The following is a 5,643-nucleotide window of genomic DNA, read 5'->3' on the forward strand; positions in this document are numbered from 1 at the left end:
CTGAGTTAATTGAGGTATTTTCGAAGTTTCCTTCTTGTTACATGCTTTAAACTTCCATTAGAGCTCTCCTAAGAGCTAGTTGATGCTTGTTCCAAGCCTTATGCTTGCATGAAGGCTTTAATAGGCCGAGATATCTTTAGATCTGAATGATTGGGTGTTGTAGAGCCTAGATCTACTGCCTTTTTGGAGTTACTTTGCATATTAACCATAGATCTACCCATTTTATGCATCTTTTAGCCTTATTTCCCTTATTCATGAGGTTGTACACGTAAAGTTGGAAACTTTACGTGGTAAATCAGCTTATTAGACCCAGATCTATCAATTGTATGAGTTGGATTCAAACAAAATCGAGTAAAAATCTATTGCATGGCGGCAACTCGGCGAGTCGGGAAGAACGACTCGGCGAGTTGGGTCGCGAGTTCCCGATTCCATCATTTTTTTCCAGTGTCGAGTGAACCCAGTGAGCTAGAGAGTGGACTCAGCGAGTTGAGGGTAAACTCAGTGATGGAGGGACTCGGCGAGTTGTTCATCAACTCGGCGAGTCCAAGGCAATCTCCTTAAGATCAAGAACAACTCGTTGAGTTTGTTCATCCGGCTCGGCGAGTCGGATGAAGATTATTTTAGTTCTTGGATCAAGAGGGTACTCGTCGAGTCGATGTCGACTCGACGAGTAGCAGCGAGTAAGAGTGAAAAGTGAGAGTAGGACTCGGCGAGTTGGGTGGCCCAACTCGGAGAGTCAGTCCAAATGAGTGTAACTTTGACCAAGGGTAAAAGAGTCATTTTACCCCAAGTGCAGTGTTTAGTATTGATTGAGTGTGTTTATGGACTTGTAGCCGAGGAGATTCAGGAGCAGCAGCCATTAGCTTCCCGAGCGTCACCCTCAGCAGCCAGCTTACGAGGTGAGTTTCCTTCCAGTAGGAATGGGTCTAAGGCCACAATGCCGGCCCGTTCAGCTAGTAGTAGTTTCCGGATTTAGGTCCGATGCAGTAGCTAGTATGTTCGATGCCTTCGTGGCTCGAACAAGATTTGTGTGCTATGTTTTATGCGTTAAGTATTATGTGTTCCGGGCTACGGCCCGATGTAGTATGCCGTATATGTGTTTATGCTAGTTGATGTGTTATGCTATGCCATGTTCAGTCAGTCAGTTCCAGACTTCGGTCCGATGCAGTTAGTTCCGGACATTGGTCCGATGCAGTCGGTTCCGGATTTCGGTCCGATGCAGTTAGTTCTGGACATTGGTCCCATGCAGTTAGTTCCGGACTTCGGTCTGATGCAGTTAGTTCCGGACTTCGGTCCGATGCAGGGGACAAGGTCCCAGTCAGTTCCGGACTTCGGTCCGATGCAGTTAGTTCCGGACTTCGATCCGATGCAGGGGACAAGGTCCCAGTCAGTTCCGGACTTCGGTCCGATGCAGTTTTCGGGCTTCGGCCCGATGCAGTGGGCAAGGCCCAATATGTGTTTATATGTTATTGTATGGTATGTGGTAGTTTGGGGGAGCTCACTAAGCTTCGTGCTTACAGATTCAGTTTTGGTTTCAGGTACTTCCGCAAGCAAAGGGAAGAGCTCGGGGTGACGGCGTCGCACACACCACAGCTTTAGCTTTTAGCTTGGGATTGATTTAGTTTGTTTTGATTTGCTGTAGTATGATACAGTTTGCGCACAGTGTTTTCTATTATGTTGGAATACATCACGTATGGTTTTATTATATGACACTCTGATTATGGTTTTGATTATATCGAAAAACGAAATTTTTGGGTTTTATTTTTGGGTCGTTTCATTCGAGCTCCTCCACTTGTTGCTTCTTTTTTTGTCTTTCCATTTTTAAGGCGGCTACTTCACGCGCTTTGTCTTTCAGTTCTTGATCGCATGCCTCCAGTGCCAAACGTGCTTTTTTTGTCATTCGCACTTTTTCTTCTTCCACCATTTCCATTTTTTTAATGGATTCTTGGACCACGTCTGCTATTCGGTTGAATTCTTCTTGTGGGGCCATTACCCCGCCACTTTCTTCGTGTTTTCGGGGGTCTATGTCAAACTCTGCAATAAATGGCAATGTACTTTCATTTCCTATTTTAAGTTTTTCCTATTATTTAAACATTGTACTTCAATATTCTACCCAATTATAGCATTGTACTTTTAATTAGGACATTACACTTTGAAGAATCTATCGTGAAAATTTCATTTGTATTTGGATGACATTGCCTTAATTGTGTTAAAACAACCTTAACATTATCAAATGTTTAAAGGGAGGGAAATATGTAATAGCTTCCTACTTTTAATCCTTTTTAGGGTAAAATACAATAATTGCAATGTACTTTCATTGACATTTTACAGCAGCCTACTTTTGTTTTTTCCTATTATGGCGTTGTACTTTAAAAGATAAACCCAATTATAGCAATATCATCCAAATACAAAGCAATTAAACTATATTCCATCCCGATTATACCATTAAACTTCAATATTGATTTTCTAATTATTATAACGATAACTATTATTATTATTATTTTCTCCTTTCTCTATTTTTCTAAGTTTTTCCGATGTATTACTACGGAATTATGATATTTGACCATGAAGAGTGATCTCTTATCCCATATCAGACTAGTTATTTTTCATGGATAATTGCCGAATTATGATATTTGACCTTATAAAATGAAAACTACAATCAAATTAACTAATTAAATATTTCAGTAGAAAAAAAAAACAAAAGTAAATTACAAAAATGGTCCTCATGGTTTGGGGTAATTTGCACGTTTGGTCCGTAACTTATTTTTTTAACTTGGAAGGTCCCTACAGTTTGTTTTTGTTGCGCGCTTGGTCCCTATCTTACATAAAAAGAGTACTTTGCCCTTGATTTTTTGATTTACTTAAATAAGTTGGGGTAGGTAAGGTAAGGTAATGTGAGGCGGAAGTGGGGTAGGGGTGTGTTTACGTAAGACAGGGACCAAGCGTGCAACAAAAACAAACAGTAGGGACCTTCCAAGTTAAAAAAAATAAGTTATGGACCAAACGTGCAAATTACCCCAAACCATAAGGACCATTTGTGTAATTTACTAAAAAAAACTACATGAGAATATTGATTACCTTGGAAAAACGAGAGTATTGCCTTTGAAGCGACAGGTTCTGCTACCCCAGTTTTCAGCTTTTCCACAAGTTCTCCACACTTCCAATACAATTTCCTCCCTCTAACTTCTTCACTCCCTTGAAAAATCCTACTCACATATTCAAGTTCTCTAACCAAAGCCTCTCGATCCCACAAAGGAGCACAATGATGAAACACATCTTTCACCCATCCAAACAATTCAGATGTCCTCATACACGCCCTACACCTAAAAACCATCTCCCCCAAACTCCCACCATTCCCAATTTGTGCATTATGTATTGCACAATCCGTATGTGTCCAATGAGAACACACATCACACCCAATCCAACGACACGTATTCACCTCAAAATCAAACTTGCTACAGATCACACACATGCAGTTATCAGCAGGGATCTGGTTTCCACACGCGATGTTTCTACATCTTTTGTATAAAAAGATTTCGATTAAAGAAGCTTGAGATAGACTAACAGTTGGATGAAGGAAAGCTTGGATTCCAGTCTTTATAGCGACCAAGATTTCTAACTGTCCTCGGTGAGCTAAAACAATGGTCTTTTCGGTCAAATCACCATGACTCAAAACCATTTTTTGAAGGAAAATGTATTCTTCTCATTGTTGATGAACACCCATTCCTTCGATTAGACCACGGAGTTCGTTTTTTAGCTTGTCTAAATAATCGTTGGGAAGATGATGCATTCTATCTGCGATTATATCGACTCTTTCTCTTGAAATGTCTCTAAGGGACATTTTGTCAGTTATATGGCGGATGACAGAATGTTCGGCTTCTAGTGGTTTGGATATTGTTAATGGGTCGGGTGTGGGCCAGGTTTCACGGGAACTTGCACTTTCGGTTGGTGAATCACGGATTTGGTCTGAATTTGAGCCACGTTCTTGAATGTTGGGAGATCCACATGCTTCACCTGGAACCAGAGTTAGAGATGTGTGGAGGACCCCGGACTTTGGTTGCTGACGTGGCGGCAACATTGATTACTGATGTGATTAACAAACACATAGGGAGATTTAGTTTTAATATTCAGAATGAATCATCATGATTGTAATTGAAGATGATAAGTCAAACATTTGCATACAGTATGATTCAAGAGCAAATGAACAGTTACATATTTGAGTCTTTAAAATGTTCACGGAAAAAAGGGTATCATCAAGGAAAGGAAGTAGAGAGATTTTTCTCATGTGCCCTTATAAACCGTAAAATAAGTATGTAAAAAATCCCAAAATCTTTCCGGTGATATCCAAATACCAAAAATGGAAATCTAGATATAGTAAACACCCAATTTCGATCTTCATAAACGTCGTAAATTTCACATATGTCACCTTCGAAATCTTAAAAATGTTTTAGAATCGTAATTCGAGCAAAACAGTTGACTTTTGAAACTCAGAGAGCTTCTTCATTTTCAATTTCATCACACCGCAATTCATAAACCTCGGGATCCTAAGCTTCCAAACACTACCTTCTACACACGTCTAGTGCTAAATCAACGATTTGATGTTCCAATCGACAAAGACTATGACACGGGAACTATGGATTCCGTTAAAATCCAACATATATAACACGAAATGCAAAAATAACATAAATCTAATCGGAAGTATACTCACCAGAAACCAAAAAGTCCTCGATTTGAAGAGAAATTAGATGGATAGCCTTCAAATCAAGCTTTCAAATTAAGTAGATGAAGAGAGAGAAACACGTAATTTTAAGATCGCTCTCCCTTCTCTACTTCTGCAATCCTTCGATTTGACCTGACGAAAACCCTAATCCATTTTTCTTGTGTTTATACCAAAGAAGGAATCCGACCGTTTTTTCCCTTTTCACCTTTTTCTTCAATGCGTTGACCGGTTAATCCGGTCATCGTCTTGGCGGCTTCAGCGTTCTTTCACTTATTTCGGCAGTGCACTAACAAGCCCCACAACTATCTCTATATATTATAGACACCCCTCCATGATTCGGTAAATGGGAACACATTGACCCTTTTATAAATGAGAAACTAAAAATCTTTTATTTTTTATTCCTATAAATCTTCTTATCAAATAAAATGATAATATGTGTCACATTTAATGCTCATTTAATGATATTTTAGTATACTAAAATGACACATGTTATCATTTAATTGGATAGAAGAATTTGTAGGAACAAAAGTAGAAGAATATTTAATTTTTCTTTATAAATATGTTAGCAGTAAATGCAAAAATAGGAACGTAATTTGAATTATTTATCTTTATATTTTTACTATAACGTTATGACTTAAAAGAAAATGTTTAACTGTAATTTTCAATTTTATAGTGATAGAGAATTTTAAAATATATTAATATATAAAAAATAACTAACTGTAGGCTATAATAATTAAAGAGAAATTTTTCTTATTGGCTAAAACAAGTTTTTTTAGTATCGTCTATTGGTGTCGAAATTTGAATTTGGCTTTTTATTCGAGTTTTGATCTCATGAAGTTTCTTGTTAAATAACCCATTTATTAAGTCCAAAAGAATGGGACAGGTATGAAGTTCTTTTCATACAACTGTCGACGACCAAGATG

At 38.3% G+C, this 5,643-nt stretch overlaps 1 pseudogene across 1 annotated transcript; it reads right to left on the reverse strand.

The window, feature by feature from the left end:
• Positions 1 to 1,774: 1,774 nt before the first annotated feature.
• Positions 1,775 to 4,911, reverse strand: LOC145002737 (OBERON-like protein pseudogene; annotated as a pseudogene). Its single transcript, XR_013661871.1, has 3 exons — positions 4,709 to 4,911; positions 3,079 to 4,084; positions 1,775 to 2,034 (listed from the first exon to the last, which is right to left on the reverse strand). The product of XR_013661871.1 is annotated as an OBERON-like protein pseudogene (transcript).
• Between the last annotated feature and the right edge of the window lie 732 nt (positions 4,912 to 5,643).

The sequence above is a fragment of the Lactuca saligna genome, chromosome 6, assembly GCF_052625555.1.
Source record: "Lactuca saligna cultivar CGN05327 chromosome 6, ASM5262555v1, whole genome shotgun sequence".
NCBI classification, from domain to species: domain Eukaryota; kingdom Viridiplantae; phylum Streptophyta; class Magnoliopsida; order Asterales; family Asteraceae; genus Lactuca; species Lactuca saligna.